Below are 18,528 nucleotides of genomic sequence, written 5' to 3' on the forward strand. Positions count from 1 at the left end.
GAGCGAGATGTGACGGCAAGGGTCGTGGCTGTGGTTGTGAAGCGGCGTTGCGGTTGGTGGTTGTTGTGTGATGGCTGTTGAGAAGTGGTTGGTGGTGGTAGTAATGGTAGTAATGGCGGCTGGTCCAAAATAAAGATAGTAAAAGAAAAACGGCTATCTAGAAGGGTCGCAGCCCGAATGAATGACATTTATTCCCTCGAAACAACGGTTTTGGGCCTAACTACACATATACTTCAGAGATATCTCACCTAAGGGACCTGAATGGTGGTTTGCGAATTTCGTCAACCACAACACTACCCCCTCCCCTTTTTACAGACTCGTCCCGAGTCGTCAAATTTTCGTGTGCCATCATGTGTAGTTTTCCCCTAGTACATTTTACCTACGGATCCCTGAGTGCGACATTCATGGTATTCGTGTCCCCAAAATAAATAACCTGAGGGCTGAGTAACTACCTAAACAAACTCACTCACACGGACGACTTAAATAAAATTGCCGGCGCTAAGACAGACATGCCGGGGGCGCACTCATATGTACAGTACATCTTAACCTTAACTTACAAATTTTACACTAAACCATGGCCCAGGATCAATGGTCTCTGCAAAAAGAAAGCAGTTAGCAGGGAGCCAGGCTGCTCGCATGCAGTCTCTGCCTCAAACAATGCAGGTGACAGGGAACGTGGCCGGCTGCTCACACGCAGTCCAAGGCCTTCCCTTTTGAACTGAACGCAGTGAACCACAACGGTGCATGGGCTGCACAAACACAGTCTCCGTGCCAGCTCAAGTGGCACACGCAATGAGCACAACGAATGGATGGATGAATGGATGGATGCACGCAAACACGGTGCACGGGCCGCAACTGCAGGCCCGTGTTGTAGCTGCCAACAGGGCAGTTCTTGCAGCTTGCAAACTGTTGCTTTCTGATCCTGGCGCACATGGCAATGAACAGGGGGGGCAAGCAAAAATTGAACGGGGCTGGTGAACAGGGGCAGTGGGCATGGCATGGCAAAGGTGATCAGGCAAACACAGCCTGCAGAACAAGGCCGCTGCAGGCAAACACAGCCGGCAGATGAACTGGCCGGCACAGGCCTTGCAGAAAACAGCTGCAGACGATCCAGCCGGCACAGGCCTTGCAGCACAGCAGCTGCAGACGATCCAGCCGGCACAGGCCTTGCAGCAAAACAACAGCTGCCGATGAAGTGGGCCGGCCTTTGCCTTGCAGCAACGCAGCCAGCAGATGAAGCTGGCCAGCCTTTGCCGTTCAGTGGAGGTTGGTGGAGGGAGTGCGGTGGTGCTGGCCACTCGGAAGGCGGGCTCGGACCTACTCTACGGTCTCCCTCCCAACCTATCGCCTTTGCCTGTCACTGTCTATACCCACTCCCTTAATTTGTCAAACCCCAATTTAGCCCCAACTTATTTTTTTATTTTTTACTTCCCCACTATAAATTGTCCCCTAACCCCCTGTACTGTCCTTGTTCGGCTAACCTATCCTGTCACCTAGCCTACTCCCAACCCCTACGTTCCCTTCCCGGAGGGGAATAAGGGAGAGCTAACGTCCTGTGTCGAGGCCCAACGAATCCTCAGGATGGCCTCCCCAGAGTTCAGCGATCTATAACCAAAGTGGGTCCAGCGGCCCACAACGAGAGCGAGGGGATGGATGGTGCGGAGGGGTATACTTCCTATCTACCCTAACCATTTAACTGTTAAACTACCCCGGGGCTTTCAACAAGCGCCTCTCGCTTAAACTATTGGTTCTAACAACCCAGATTCCCGTCGCCTGTGTTGGTGTCCTCACAATTTCGGGCCTCGCCCCCCAATTTTCTTTCCGTGCCCTCACACGGTTTCATGGCTGGGACGCGTGGCTCTCTTTGGTAGGCACGACCCTCTGCCGAATCTCCAGCTATGGCACCCCCGGGCACTACACTGCCTCCGAGCCTACCAGCTCCCTAAACACCGGGGAGTGCCCCCCATGGCACCTCCCCTGAAACGCACACGTGGCAGGCTGGCTTCCCAGGCCTCTTTCCGAGGGTCACCCATGCCCACAACACTGCCCACGCGGCTAATGGCGCCCCGGGCCCCCGCACGAAGCAGGCGCACCCGTGCCCACTACGCTATCCCGGCCCCCCATGGGCCCTTGGCCTACCACGGCCGACTAGCCTGGTGCCCGGGGTACCCACTCAGCGATACTCACCTTTCGCAGCCACGCTCCCAGCCCGTCAACAGGGCTCCTGCACCCCTCCAAACGGGTTTCGAGCCTACACACCCACCAACAACAAAACAACCTCCATTTTTGTTAATTTGACTAACCCAGCTAACTCACTCTACACTGACCCCGGGGTCCCTTGGGCGGGAGTCACTCCTCCCCCCAATCACTCATCGCACCATGCATTCCCCATTCGCTCCACTCACACAGACCCGCTGGCCTCACTCACTCAACAAGTGCTCACCTCACAACTCACCAACTCTTCAACACACACACCGCTGAACTCTGCCATCCTCCTAACTACATCCCCTAACTAACTCGTGCTCCCACGTCGTCCCTTACACTAAAGCACGTTCCTTTTATCACTACGTAGCTAAACTACGTCAACTCTACACATCCAAAGGCTGTCACTGTCTCCAAATCTCTAAAATAACTTTTATTTCCCCACCTAAAGCTCATCTAAATCCCTCTAACTAATCCATTCCACGGGCCCCATGAGGACTTACCCCTGCCCCATGAAGTCGGTCTAACTAAGCTAACCCTTCCCCCTAACTAGTTTCCATCCTGTGCCCTGGTCAAGGGGGTCTTCCACCCCTTGCCCAGGAATCCTGTGCACCCGAAAGTGAGGCTTGCTTTTTTTTTTTTTTTACATGCGCAGCACCAGCGCGGCAACTCACAGCTCGCGCACTTTGCACCTGCCTGTGACGTCATGCAGCTGCACGTGTACCTCGTCCCTCCTTGGACGGTACCATCCGGCAGGGATACCCCTCCTGCCGGATTCCAACCCCGCGTGCAGCCATGACGTCACCGTGCGCATAAAAAAACACAAGCCCCACGTCTCGAGGGGTTCCCCACGCGAACACATGTGCTCTGCCCGTTGGAGCGTAACACACACACCCGCCCGCGTGGAGAACCCGTCCAGTCCAAATCCGTAATCCTGCCTAAACTTTGTCCGTCCGCGGGATCGGCAAATCCACCGCTGGCGTTTCCGGACCGGGACTTCACTCTCGCAAGCGAGCACGTGGGGGCCTCGTGCGTTGCACAGCACGGACCTCGTGCTCACTGCTGGGTGAACCCGGCACGGTCCCCGAAACAACTACAGCCGCTACCCGGCTTTCGTTCCTTTGTCGCCGTCGTCGTCTCCATTCAACACACGCATTCCTGCGTGTAATGACGCTCACAGTCCATTCCATCACATTCACCCCGGGAGACGCGGCTGCATGTTCACACATGCCGACCGACATCTCCCTTACACACAGCGACCTTGCACACGCTGTCTCTCTCGCACTCGGCCGCTCACTCACGCATGCCATTTCCCTTGCACACGTGGCTCGACTCACTCGCGGCGTTTCCCTCACTCGTGCCATTTCCCTCACACAAACCATACTACTCACACACACGGGGGCACTCATCCGCGGTCCCTCACTCATACACCGTGCCTCACTCACACACACGGCGACACTCACACACGGTGCCTCATCCACACACGGCATGCTGGGAAGCACTCCCTTTGGCACACTTGCCACTACACCACTCACACACGGGGTCGCTTCCACACACGGGGACGCACTCACACCTGGGGTCTCGTCCACACACGGGGTCTTACTCACACCTTGCACCATACACGCCGGGACAACCACACTGGGGATTTGTGTCCCCACAAGGGTCTCCGGGGCCTCTATACCCCCCAAGCTCTCCGTGCACCCGTTCGCAGCACTTCTCCCCTCGAACTCGCAAAGCACGACCGAACCCACCTGGTCGTGACTCGCCTCAAGGGGGCATACTCCCTCCCCTCGTTCCTGGAGGAGGCTATCCCGCTGCTCGCACTGGGTCCCTACACGCTCCGCGAGCTCACCCTCATCGTCCTCCACTACCTCCGTGTGTGTGTGTGTGCGTCTCTAAACCAGTCATTATCATGCAGTCTCTCCTCTATTTTTTCTGTCTCCCGTGTCTCTATACATTTTCTATCCTGGTTCCTTTTTTCTGTCTCTTCCTGGTTCCTTTTTCCTTCCCATCTGAGTCGTTCTTTCTCTCTGAGCCCCATTAGCTGTTCGTTCTCCCTCCGTAGCTCCTCAATCTCCGTTGACTCCAATCTCGCTCTCCGTTTTAGTTGTTCAATTTCACACTCATATAGTTGTTGTTTTCTCTCCCACTGTTCCTCCTGCTCTTTGTTTTCCAATCTCATCGTTTCTTTCAATTGGCTCATTTCCTTCCTGTGTTTCATTCGCTGTTCTCTCACTACTCTTCCTCGTTTCCTCTCCTGTCCTTCCTTCTCCAGTTTCATGGTTTGCTTCATTTGGTTAATCTCCTTTTTGTGTTTCATTTGCTGCTGTCTCATTACTCTTCCTTGTTTCCTCTCCTGTCCTTCCTTCTCCAGTTTCGTTGTTTGCTTCATTTGGTTAATCTCCTTTTTGTGTTTCATTCGCTGCTGTCTCATTACTCTTCCTTGTTTTCTCTCCTGTCTTTCCTTCTCCAGTTTCGTTGTTTGCTTAATTTGGTTAATCTCCTTTTTGTGTTTCATTTGCTGCTGTCTCATTACTCTTCCTCGTTCCCTCTCCTGTCCTTCCTTCTCCAGTTTCATGGTTTTCTTGATTTGGTTCATCTCCATTTTGTGTTTCATTCGCTGCTGTCTCATTACTCTTCCTAGTTTCCTCTCCTGTCTTTCCTTATCCAGTTTCATGGTATTCTTCATTTGGTTAATCTCCTTTTTGTGTTTCATTTGCTGTTGTCTCATTACTCTTCCTTGTTTCCTCTCCTGTCCTTCCTTCTCCAGTTTCGTTGTTTGCTTCATTTGGTTAATCTCCCTTTTGTGTTTCATTTGCTGCTGTCTCATTACTCTTCCTTGTTTCCTCTCCTGTCCTTCCTTCTCCAGTTTCGTTGTTTGCTTAATTTGGTTAATCTCCTTTTTGTGTTTCATTTGCTGCTGTCTCATTACTCTTCCTCGTTCCCTCTCCTGTCCTTCCTTCTCCAGTTTCATGGTTTTCTTGATTTGGTTCATCTCCATTTTGTGTTTCATTCGCTGCTGTCTCATTACTCTTCCTAGTTTCCTCTCCTGTCTTTCCTTATCCAGTTTCATGGTTTTCTTCATTTGGTTCATCTCCATTTTGTGTTTCATTCGCTGTTCTTTGTCTATCTCCTCGTACTCCAGCCTCAGCTTTTCTTTCAATTGGTCAACCTCAGATTCATGTTCTTTTTGTTTTCTATTCCATTGTTCCTCTCGTTCTTCCCTCTCCAATCTCGTTGTGTCCTTCAATCTCCTGATTTCTCCTTCCTGCTTCATTCCTTGCTCCTTTACTTTCTCCTCGTATTCAAACCTTTTTTTTCCTTTTGTCGTTCAGTTTCAAATTCATACTCTTTCAGTTTTCTATTCCACTGTCTTTCTTGTTCCTCCTTCTGCAATCTCGTCATTTCTTTCAACTGACTGATTTCTTTCTCCTGTCTCATTCGTTCTTCCTTCATTACTCTTTCTTGTTCCTCATTCTTTAGTCTGGCCTTGGCTTCCAGCTGTTCGATCTGTACAGTGTGGTTTCTTAAAGTTTCATTTTCCGTTCTCTTCCTTTCCTCTTTTAACACTCTCAGTTCGTTTTGTAGTTCCCTCTCTTTGTTTTGGTGTTTCTGTAACTCAGAAACTTTCTTTTCCAATTCCTTTCTCATCTCTGCACACTCAGACTTTGCTTTGGCTTCTAATTGTTCAATCTGCTCAGTGTGGTTCCTTAACGTTTCATTCTCTGCTGTCGTTCTTTCTTCTCTCACCATCCTCAACTTGTTTTGTAATTCCTTCTCTTTGTTTTGGTGTTTCTGTAACTCAGAAGCTTTCTTTTCAAATTCTTTTCTCATCTCCGCACCCTCCGATCTTGCTTTGGCTTCTAACTGTTCTTCCGGCTTGCGCTTGTGGTTTTCTACCCGTCTTCCCAGTTCCTCTGTCTCCATTTTTCCCTCCAGTCCCAGCTTATCAACTCTCTTCGTCATGTCTTGAAGTCTTTTCTCACACTCCACCGTTTCGACCTTCAATCCCTCCTCTGTCTCCTCCTGGCTTTCTTTTAATTTTTCTAATACCTTCTTTACCTCATGTCTAGTCTTACACGTCTCCCGAATTATTTTCTCGCCCGCCCCGACCGCGGGCCTGACAGCCGTTGCACTCCCCCCCAGCTCGTTCGTCCCAGCACGTGGTAGCGCCATTTTCTCGCCCGTGGTCCGCGTTTCGCTCCTCGCCATTGCCATAATGCCTGCCTGCAGGCCTATGCCCATGCTCTGCATCTCACCCCGCATTTCTTTCATTTGGTTTTTCGCTTCGAGTGAGTTTCCATCCATTTTTTTTATTTTCCATTTGTTGCGTATTTCTCTTCATTTCGTTGTTCCTTTCTCTCATTTCGGCATTCCTGTAATCCAGTTTGTCATTTATGCTCTGCGCGAGTTCCATAATCTGCCGCATTGTCACCTGCCCTGGCCACTCCCACTGACTACATTTCGTGGTGGAGTTATAATAAAAAAAACCGACCAGATGAACGGCATCGATGCCTTTCCCAACCTTCTGGTACGGGTTTCTCTTGCACGGTGATCTCGTCTGGAGCCATGGATTCTACATTACTATTACACATACCTAATCCACCCGGCACCCGCTCGCCTTGAGACGCCATCTTGCTTCTCGTAAAGGGTTAATTTAGCTCGCTCGTAATTTGGAGGGAATCGGGGGTCGCTCCTCTCACCCCTGGACCGATTCCGTGAATTTAGCTGGAGACAGGAGAGCCCGTTGTCTCGTTCTCCGACACCAGTGTCGCGAGGAGGGGGATGAGTTTGTATCTCACGACCTGACACCAGTGTTGCGGATTCGCGCCCGCCGGCGTGCGGACGGCCACGTAACTCGAATCGCGGCACGTCGCCCACCGGACGGACAATCCCGTCATGACCCTCTCGGACTAACGCCGGGAACTAGTCACGGGTGGGCCTTTCGGCCTCACCACGATCGTGCCAATCGGCCCCCCGCGTGGGATAGGGTTGCTCGCCAAATTCGACCTACCTAAGTACCCACACGGAGGGTAGACCGGGCGATCGCACCTCGCCGCAGGTCGACTTCGGACACGGGCCACTTTAAGCGACCCGTTCCGTACTATCGGGATAACCGAGCGGTGTTATCGTCGGCCTCGACGGTTCGACTAATTATCGGGCGTATTTAGCCCACGACCAACCCTTTACGTGAAGTAAGATGGAGATTCAATTAAAGAAAAGACGAAGCGAAACGGGAAAAACAGTTCAACATAAAGCAAATTTATTTCGCGATGGCACACGGATAGCACACATATACAATTATACACCAAAAGCAAATGTAAAAGTGGAAGAAACACAACAATAATGCACAAAAAGCAAATGTAAAACAAGAAACACAATGCAGATTTACCACCGACTACCGGGCACACGGCAACACTTATACAGTTTTACTTCACAGACGGTGCCGACAACACATATACTCAAAGCAAAAGAAAAAGGGACCACCCTCCACTATGAGGGGGCAGACGGGCCTGGGGCCGAGACCGCGTCGAGCCTACCCGTCTGGTGATGAGCCGCAAAATGGCGGTGGCGCCCCGACTCCGCGGGCCTCGCGGACAGTGTCTGGAATGGGGTGGGAACGGGGCCCCCTTCTCACACTATCTCAGCGCGGGGGGAAACAGGAGGGGGTTGTTGATGCTCGGGGGGATGAGGATATCTCGCTGGCTCGGGTCCCGCGACGAGCGTCTTCACCGCGACCTCGGTCACGTTATCGGCCTCCCCTCTCCGCAGCTCCCCGACTGACACGAGCGCCCTCTCGACTGCCTTCGCCGCCGCCACCTCTCCAACTCTCCCACTCTCCACAGCTCCGTCCAACTGCTTTCTCCGACTCTTCTCTTCTCCACTCTCCTTGACTGACTCTTTCCAACTCCACTCTTCCCAACTCAACTGCTCCGACTCTTCCCAACTCAACTGCCTTTTTGGCGAGCGAACGCGGCCCTTTATAGCCCCCGGGGCTTTGCTCCTTCACCTTCGACCCTTTACCTCTGGCTGGCTCCCCATTGGACAGAGGAAAAGTGGGCGTGAATGCTTTTTGATCCACGAATCTGCATATAGCGATTATACTCCGACGCACCTGGAGGCGGGGCCAAATCGCCCCACGCTCGCCGATAGGACGGAACAGAAGTGGGCGTGAATCGTTTTTGATCCGATTTCTTTGGAAAGGCTGGTGTTTTTGCACCCGCTGCTCGGTGCGCGCCCTGCACGAGTCCAGTATCGGTGCCCACAAGCGGCGCGGCAATGGCGGTGATGCGATGGTTGCGAGGGAGAGTTGTGACGGTAAAGGTCGTGGCTGTTGGCGTTGTTGTTGTTGTGAAGCGGCGTTGCGGTTGGTGGGTGTTGTGTGATGGCTGTTGAGACGTGGTTGGTGGTGGTAGTAATGGTAGTAATGGCGGCTGGTCCAAAATAAAGATAGTAAAAGAAAAACGGCTATCTAGAAGGGTCGCAGCCCGAATGAATGACATTTATTCCCTCGAAACAACGGTTTTGGGCCTAACTACACATATACTTACAGAGATATCTCACCTAAGGGACCTGAATGGTGGTTTGCGAATTTCGTCAACCACAACACTATATACTAGTGCGGGCCCGTAGGTGTGGGTCCGTACGTGTGTGCCCGTACGTGCAAAAAAAAAAAAAAAAAAACTTTCAAACCGCGTGCCAGAAACAACAACCACACAGGCCGTTCCTTCACTCTCGCAGGCCTGTACGTGCAGGCCCATAGGTGCATGCCCGTATGTGCGTGCCCGTACGTGCAGCTTCATTCCTTCGCTCTCGTAAATGACAACTGGATTGGGGCATTGTTTCAATTAGATCGGACCAACCTTATCATAAATGGCCATAACTTGGGAAACTGGGAAACAGCTTAAACGGCACATTCAAACCTTGATAAGGCACATACTCAGGTCCCCAGTGTCAATTGTGACGTCATATCAAATGAAGAAGAAGAATTGTGACGTCAATCGTGCAAAAAAAAAAAGAAAAAAAGAGGATTTGTGACGTCATTCATGATGTCATAGTACCGTGTCCTGTCATTGGTTGGCAAATAAATGGCCGTAACTTGGGAACTACTTGTCCAATTAATATCAAACCTTGAAAAGGCACACCCACAGGGCCCCAGCAATATACCTGGCAAATTTCAATTAGATCGGACCAGTGGTTGTCGAGAAACAGTGGTCACAGACAGACAGACAGACACACAGACACACAGACACACAGACACAGAGACCCGTACGTGCGTGCCCGTTCGTGTGTGGCCGTACATGCAAAAAATATAGATACTGTGACGTCCACGGGACTTGAGCGGTCCCGCCAATGTAGAACGAGCCGAAACGATGGAGGCGGTTTATTTTTTTATCACCCAAGGATGGCGGTTTTAATCGCTCTCCAGCAAACGGGACGAGGAAGGTGGCACGCGTCGCTTTTCACTGAGTTAATAATATTTATTTCTCTAACCAGAACGATAATAAGACTCGGCAAGAGAAGGGATCCGGGGGCGATTCGACGGGAGGTGATGTGGGTTCGGGCGTGGGGGAAACACAAACAATTCCAATGAATATACAAATCTCAAACCCTCCAAGGCGCCAGGTACACACACACACACACACACACACTCACACACTCACACACACGCACACACACACACGCGCACACACACACGCGCACACACACACGCGCACACACACACGCGCACACACACGCGCGCACACACACACACGCGCGCACACACACACGCGCACACACACACACGCGCACACACACACAAAACGTAGCTGGTGGTCAGGCTTGCCCGTGGTGTCGACGTAAAAGTCACTGGATTGGTGCCGGACGAGCTGGCGTTGCGCCCGTCAGGGCAGGAGACACGGTGGTGCAGCGGTTCCGTCAAACCTTCCACGCAGAACCGCGGTTCCCGGCATGTGAGCTCCAACCAGCCACCGAGGTGTTGTTCCTGGTGGTGTTGACCTCCTGGTGTAGGCCCAAGACCGCTCACAGCCGCCAGGGAGCCAGTTCTAGCACCAAGATGCGAGCAGGAGAGGGAGGCAGGTCTGCCCGCCGTTCGGTCCCGTATTCCGAGCCAGCAGAACCCGAGGGCCAACCGAGGTGAGGCACGAGGCACAGCAAGACCACGAGACACGACGAATCGAGGAACGAACAAGCGCAACCAGAGAGAGAGCTCTGTGGTGCCACCTCGACAAGAGCTTTTCCTTTCTCACTCCTCCTTGCTTCCTCTCCCAACCAGATCGCTTTTTCTACTCGAGTCCTCCTCACTTCTAATGGAGCCCTTTTTTTGGCCCTCTGCCTGTCGCCTTCCGCCAATCGTGATCAAGGGGTGGAGCCATCCGCAGCACCGTCCTGTTACGTCACGGCAAGCCAACAGGGAATACTAAAAGGGAATACGCAAAAACAATTACCCTAACCCATCTCCCTATCTAACTACGTGACAATTATCATTTGCCCCTTAAAGAAATGGACATTTACTTGACAATTTATCACCACTGAATTGCTACTTATTGCATCGAGATCCTGGTACAACTCGGACAGCATGGCATACCTAATTAAACATCCTAATTTCCCTTTGAATGCATACCCTCCCCCCCCCCCCCCCAGACGTAACAATATATTTCAAACAGCTGTTTCCCTTGGGAAAATTCAAACCTTGGGATTAATTAATAATTTGAACAATTAATTCAAACCTTGGGAAAAAAACAGCTTTCAAACCTTGGGATAAAAAACAGCTTTCAAACCTTGGGAAACACTGTGGGAAACAGCTGAAACGGATGAAGAACAATATCAAACCTTGAAAAGGCACATACTCAGGTCCCCAGCGTCAATTGTGACGTCATATCAAACGAAGAAGAAGAAGAATTGTGACGACAATCGTGAAAAAAAGAAAAGAAAAAAGAACAAGAATTGTGACATCATTCGTGATGTCGTAGCACCGTGTCCTGTCATTGGTTGATAAATAAATGGCCGTAACTTGGGAACCGCTTGTCCGATTAATATCAACCCTTGAAAAGGCACATCCACGGGTCTCCGGCAATATTCCTGGCAAGTTTCAATTAGATCGGACTAGTGGTTGGCGAGAAACGGCGGTCGCAGACAGACACACACACACACACACACACACACACACACACACACACACACACACACACACACACACACACACACACACACACACACACACACACACACTGCTGGAATTATGCAGTAGAGTTTGTTTGTATGTCCCCCTCTCGCGCCCACAGTTTGCAAGCTAGACCCTACAAACCATGTATTTTCTAAACGAGCATGGTGCAGGAAAGGTTATAGGACAGGTCAGTGGTGGATCAAGGGGGCTCAGGGGTTATAAGACAGGTCAGTGGCGGATCCAGGGGGCTCAGGGGTTATAGGACAGGTCGGTGGCGGATCCAGGGGGCTCAGTGGGTTCGAGCTCACCAAGTGTTGCACCCACAGACTGCCGAGGTAAATTATAAATCCAACCCCACCCCCAGTGGTGGGAGAGAGGCGTGCCGGCAACCTGGACTGTGCTCATAACGAAGGAAACGAAAGTGAAGGTGACAGCGTGTTGTCTGCGATGAATACAAGTAATTTTTGTGTTGTCTGCAATGAATATACAACGTGTCCAACGTGTCTGGAAAGTAAGTGGTTTGAATATACAATATGGCACGCCCGATTCCACCCACAATTTCCTCTCAATCTGCCAACAAATCCGACTCCAGAACAGGTCCTTCATGACGCACGCATGCAAACTGACAGTATTCACCAGCAGTTACTGACTAAAATTTCCGTCGTAAAACATGGACTGACCACAGCTGCATCTCACAAGGACACAAATGATGCAGTTGCCAGACTCCAAAACCTGGAGACATTTATTACGCTTGAGATGAACACTTTGAGAGATAAGCCGTACTTCCTTGGTCGTGGATTTACAAATCAGCACATTCGAAGAATAACTGCCCAAGAGAGCACCATTGCATATTTACGTCAACTTTTCCCTAAGTGTTTCCACCAGTGGCCATACAGTCCACAGTCATGTAATTGATGCTGCTGTAAATCATATCTAGAATTTTCACATTTTCCATGGATGTTTTCACCATGACATGTGACCATAGTCCACAGTCGTGTAACTGGTGCTAATGTAAATCATATCTTTGAACGATACACTCAATACAGTTTATTTGGTTAAAAATATGACAGCTTTCTTCTACCCAATTCCCTTCAGATGCCAAAAGACCGCCCAACTCGAAAACACGGCGGCTGTTGGTTGTAATTGCTCCCTGGATTCCCCTGGATCAATTCGTTCGTTCATAAACAAACATGCCCCGTAAAGAACGATTAGGACGTAATTCTGCTGCAGCCGATGCCCAGAAGAGGGTCCGAATGACAGAGACAAGAATTGAAAACACTGCGTCTTCTCCAAAATAAAAAAAAACGCAATGAACCTGCCCGAGCAGCCGAGTCTCCGGAAAGCAAAGCTCGCCGTCTTGAAGATCAGCATGCACGCACTGCATCTACCCGAGCAACCCAGTCTGCTGAAACGAACGCTCCCCGTCTTGAAGATCAGCGTATTCGAACCACTCGACAAAGAGAGCGCGATGCTGCCAATAGGCCCGCACTGACTTATGACCCAAATGATCTCCATGTTAAAGCAAACATTGGGCCAATGGACAAGCTCTGCTGCCACTGTGGTGCAAAAAAATTCAAGGCAGAAAGGCCTGGCATTTGCTGCTCAGGAGGCAAGGTTATCCTGCAGCCATTCCCTCCACTCCCTCAAATCATTCAAGAGCTCTTTTCAGGAAAAGGCCCCATGAGCAAGACCTTCCTGTCCAATATCCGCAAGTACAATGGCTGCTTCTCAATGACCAGCTTCGGCCACAAGGAGGCCTCTGTGCAGGGATGGAACCAAAGCTTCAAGATTCAAGGCCAGGTGTTTCACCGCATCGGCAGCCTCTTACCGCCACAGGAAGGCCAGCCCAAGTTCCTCCAGGTGTATTTCCTCGACAGCTTCGCACAGCAGACTGAAATCAGGGGCCAGAACAGGCACCGAAATCAACAGCTTCTCGGGAACTTGACCGAGTAGTTCAACACCACTACGTTCAACAGCTCAAGACCGCCAAAGACATCATAGAAGAGGACAATACTGAAGAGTGGAAGATCGTGATCAGAGAGGACAAGAGGTCCCGGGGTCAGCATGAACGGCGATACAACGCACAGACAGCAGCTGAGGTGGCCATACTCATGGACAATGAACCAACGGAAAATTGCGACATCGTCATTCGCCTGAAGGACGGCACCCTCAAGAGGATCTCTGAGCTCCACGCAGCCTATGACCCACTACAGTATCCACTCCTCTTCCCTTACGGCACAGATGGTTACCATATCTACATCGCCGACAGGAATGGATGCAAGGTGACTCAACAGCAATTCTACAGCTGTCACATCATGGTAAGGGATGGCAACTACCTTCTGCAAGGTACATGCCTCTTCCAACAATACCTGGTAGATGCCTACTGCAAGATTGAGACTGAGAGACTTCAGTTATTATGCCGTGAACTAAAGGCTCTCAGAGCGAACAGCTACATCAGCCGAAGAGACTCCATCCTAGCTATTGATGGCGACCCTCGGCAAGTCGGCCAAAGAGTAGTACTTCTGGCCACCTACACTGGCGGTCCACGCTACATGCATGAGAAACAGAGTGACGCCATGGCATATGTCCGAAGGATGGGCCGGGTTGACTTCTTGATCACCATGACATGCAACCCGCAGTGGCTAGAAATCGCGAACAACCTCCTGCCGGGTCAACAAGCACAGGACAGACCAGACATGGTGGCACGGGTCTTCTGCAAAAAGCACAATAAGTGGATAGAACTGATTGCGAAGGAGGCTGCCTTTGGCAAGGTATGCACTTGGCTGTACAGCATCGAGTACCAGAAGCAAGGCCTACCACACGCCCTTATCCTCACCTGGCAAGACCTACAGTACAAAATCAGGCCGGAAGATATCAACTTGGTCATTGCGGCTGAGATTCCCGACAAGGACAAAGACCCACAGCTTCACAAATTTGTGCTGTCCCACATGATCCACGGTCCCTGCGGAGCAATCAACATGAACTCGCCCTATATGGTGGACCAGCAGTGCACCAAACCTTTCCCAAGACATTCCTTCAGTGCACAGAACAAGGCATAGACAGCTATCCCAAGTACCGACACCGTAAGCCAGAAGATGGCGGACACACAGGCAACATCAAGATGCTACAGTGAAGCAAACTATTGTTACGCAATGACCAAGTTGATCTCTTCTGACCTGATTTTGTACTGTGGTCTTGCCAGGTGAGGATAAGGGCGGGTTTGGAGAGTCGAGAGGTCTCCTGAGGGACTCTCTGCTGACGATCTCAAAGTTAACTTTCCGGTCGTTATTTGTCCAGTTTTAACTGTTTATTTTTCTCACCTACGTGTTACTGTGTGTTCCTAGTTCGGTTTTGTTTCAAAAATCGTGCTATTTTGTGAGTTTTTGTCGACGTCTTACCGGGTGTTTGAGGCCTTGACTTGAGGCTTGAAGCCTACCGGTTCCCCTCGGTGTAGATCGTTTTATTTGTTATATTTGTTTTTTTCTCCCCATTACCTTCAATTTCTATCTTCCCCACTTTCCTAATGTCCCCCATTTATCCCAACTAATCTCTCTATTTCTTATCTTAAATCAAAAAACAAAACAAACAAACAAAAAAAAAACGCTACCTTTCTCCTGATTTTTCTTCTTCTTCTTCTTCTTCTTCATCGCCTCTTCTTCTTCCTCTTATTCTTCCTCCTCCTCTTCCTCTTCCTCGATTTTTTCAACAACACTTCCATGACCTAATCTGTTGAAAACTCTCTCAAACATTAATAATAATAACAAAAACGATCTTATAATGCTTCATCTTCCTCTTTCACACATGTGGTACTCTTTACTGTATCAGAATGCACTACTCTTCTACTATTTCAACAGACTGCTCTCATTTCGACCTTTCCTTCATTCCTTGCCTAAAAAAATCCAACTGTGACAGCGTTTCTTCTCTCCATTCTCTGGATTCGCCTTTATTGCATCCATCAAGAAATGTGTTTAATCGCATCTCTGACCGAAAACTTAAAAAAAAAAACCCAGTTTGCTATGAATGTTCGTTTTCCATCAACCATTCTGTTTTTTCCAACTTCAGTGCCAATTCACCCCTCTCACCCCTCACTCTCAAAGCAACCATCCCACTCTTATCCCTCCAAGCCTCCCTTCCACCTCTCTCAAAAACTCCCTCCTCACCTCTCTCCCACCATTCATTCCCTCACTCATCCTTCTCAAAGTTGCCCCCCCCCTCTCCTCCACAAAGCTGCCTCCTTCCACTGTTCTCTCACCTCCATCTCTTCACTCCACCTCCTCAAATACTCAACTGCCTTCTTCCCCCTCTCTTGTCCCCCTCTCCCCCAGCACCACAGAGCCTTTTCTCCTCCTCATTTGGCCCCCTCCCCAAGCTATTCTGCAATCCCCCACACTCTTTCAACAACCCTCCTTACCTCCCCCACCTCATCCCTTGTCCTACCCTCCCCCCACCCCTGCACCCAAAGCCTTCTCCCCTACCTCTTCATTAAAAGTGTGGACCTCAAATATCCGGAGCCTTCGCTCAAACCTTTCAGATCTTTCCATACAGGTTGCACTGACAAACCAGACATAATCTACCTAACAGAAGCTTTCCTCCCCCAAGACGTGTCTGACTCCCAGGTATCTCTCCCTGGTTACTCCCTCCTCCGGTTTGACAGACCTGAGCCTCGCCCTGGTGGAGGAGTTGCTCTCTTCATCAAAGACTCTATTCCTCACTCTCACTCTCCATGCACTGCTCTCACTTCCCCACACCCCCAGGAATACCTCTGGCTACGGCTTCCCCTCCACTCCCACCTCATGTTTATATGTGTACTGTACCGTCCACCTAACAGTGATGACTCCATCTACACCTCACTATCCGAAAACATGGACCATTTTCTATCTTCTCATCCAAACTCTCTCTTCCTCTTATGTGGCGACTTCAATTGTCATCATGCAAGTTGGCTAGGTGTGGGTACCTCTCTCACCTGTCATGGCAACTCAGCAAAAGTTTTCTGCGACTCAGTGGGACCGACTCAATCGGTTAACTTCCCCACCCGGATCTCAACCAATGGTACTCCATCGCTTCTGGATCTGATTTTGACAAATTTCCCTGACAATATCTGCTGCTCGTCCTCTACTTCAATCGGTTCTTCTGACCACATCCTTGTCAAAATGGACATCTCTCTGGCTGTTATCAGAGAACCACCTCACCGCCGTCGAGTCTGGCATTTCACTCAAGCCGACTGGCAGGGTCTCCAAGCAGCCATCAAACTTATCGACTGGTCTCCTATCGCTACTTTCTCCAACATCAACTCATCCTGGGAATTCTTTCAAAGAAACTTGCTCTCCCTCATGCACAGATTTATCCCCTCTCGTCTTCAGTTGTCCTACCCTTCCTCCTGCTCATGGTTTACTGAAGCTTGTGGCGAGGCAGTTGTCCTGAAACAACTTGCCTTTGCCTCATGGAAAGAAAACCCAACTGAGGGCAATCTCAGTTCCTTCCATAAAGCTCGGAACAAGTGTGTGTCTACCCTCAGGAGAGCCAGAAAACAACATCTTTCTAATCTCAAGTCTGAACTCTCAAACCTCTCTCCCTCCTCAAAATCCTGGTGGCGTCTTATCAAATCTGTTTCTGGTGTATGTTCCCCCTCCATCCCCTCCCTTACCTCAAATGGCCACACTGCTGATACCGCACGTGAAAAAGCTGAATGACTAAACTCAGTGTTTGCAGCTAAATCTTGTGTCCAAAATCCATCACTTTCTCTACCCACCTTACCGAGTCGCACCCAACTGTCCCTGGACTCTGTGTCCTTTTCTCCTGACAAGGTGGAGAGTTTGCTGTCAAACCTCGACTCAGATTCTGCAACCGGTCCAGACGGCATCAGCCCACGTGTCCTGAAAGCCTGCTCTTCTGCTCTTGCTCACCCTCTCTCTGTTCTATTCACCCTCTCATTTGCTCAAGGTCATCTGCCATCTGCTTGGAAATCTGCAAACATCACTGCTCTACATAAAAAAGGTGCAAAAACAAATCCCTGCAACTACAAACCAATCAGCCTTCTCCCAATCATCAGAAAGGTGATGGAATCCATCATCGCTTCAGACATGAAATCCTTCCTCTTCTCCAATGGCTTGATTTCCGATCATCAATTTGGTTTCAGACCAGGTCACTCTACCCTGGATATGCTGCTTCTGCTCTCCCATCAATGGATGGAGGTCCTCAATGCCAGACAGGAAATCCGAGCCGTATCCCTGGACATATTATGTGCTTTTGACACAGTCTGGCACCCTGCCCTACTCACCAAACTCTCTTCCCATGGTATCCAAGGCCATCTCCACTCATGGCTCGCAGACTTCCTCTCCTGTCACAGTCAACGTGTGGCCCTAAATGGAGTTCTTTCATCCCCCCTTCCTGTCCAGGCTAGAGTTCCTCAAGGTCGCGTTCTGGGCCCTGTTCTTTTTCTGGTTTTCATCAATGATCTCTCCGACTCTCTGGAAAATCCTCCATATCTCTTTGCTGATTACTCCACCCTCTGCCGTAACATCGGTCATCCTTCAGACCGGCAAGCAGCAGCTTCGTCGCTCACTGCAGATCTGGATAAAATCACAAACTGGCCCAAAACGTGGAACATGTCTTTCAATCCGGACAAATCTCATACTCTCACTATGTCTCTTCGAAAGGACCGTTTAGAAACCCCCCCCCCCCCATCCACTTTCTCAACAGTCCTCTGGAAGAAGTCCTTTCTTTCAAGCTTCTGGGTCTCACTATCTGCCATGACCTTTCCTGGGAAAGCCACATTTCAAACCTCGCTTCCAAAGCCAGTCGCCGACTGGGAATCCTCTGTCATGCAAAGTCCTTCCTCAGCCCTCCTGAGCTCCTGACCACTTACAAAGCTTTTGTCCATAGCCTTATGGAGTACTGCTCTCTCCTCTGGGCTGGTGCTCCTGCCTCCCACCTTTCTCGGCTTCACGCTGTAGAAACCAGGGCATTTCGGATCATCGGCATCTCCCACAATGAGGCTGAGTCTTTGGGCCTCTCACTCAATCACCGCAGGTTGGTCGGTGGTCTTTCTGTCTTCTACCGTCTCCTCTCCAGTCTTGCCCCCCGTGCTCTCTCTGCGATTTGTCCCCACCACATTTCCACAGGACACTCAAGGTCAGCCAACAACCCCCTTCTGGTAA

General features: G+C 50.3%; 1 protein-coding gene and 1 pseudogene across 1 annotated transcript in view; one reads left to right on the plus strand and one right to left on the minus strand.

The window, feature by feature from the left end:
- LOC147032475 (signal-induced proliferation-associated 1-like protein 1) overlaps positions 1 to 14,997 on the minus strand; it is a 322,965-nt gene extending 307,968 nt beyond the window's left edge. Inside the window, exon 1 of the mRNA XM_085870130.1 lies at positions 14,979 to 14,997. The gene's annotated coding sequence lies outside the window, so the exon portion shown is untranslated. The remainder of the gene's footprint in view (positions 1 to 14,978) is intronic.
- On the plus strand, positions 12,233 to 14,504 carry LOC147032476 (uncharacterized; annotated as a pseudogene).
- Positions 14,998 to 18,528: the final 3,531 nt, after the last annotated feature.

The sequence above is a fragment of the Eptatretus burgeri genome, chromosome 2 (genome assembly GCF_056783735.1).
Source record: "Eptatretus burgeri isolate ZD-2024b chromosome 2, Ebu_testis_v1, whole genome shotgun sequence".
In the NCBI taxonomy this organism is placed as follows: Eukaryota; Metazoa; Chordata; class Myxini; order Myxiniformes; family Myxinidae; genus Eptatretus; species Eptatretus burgeri.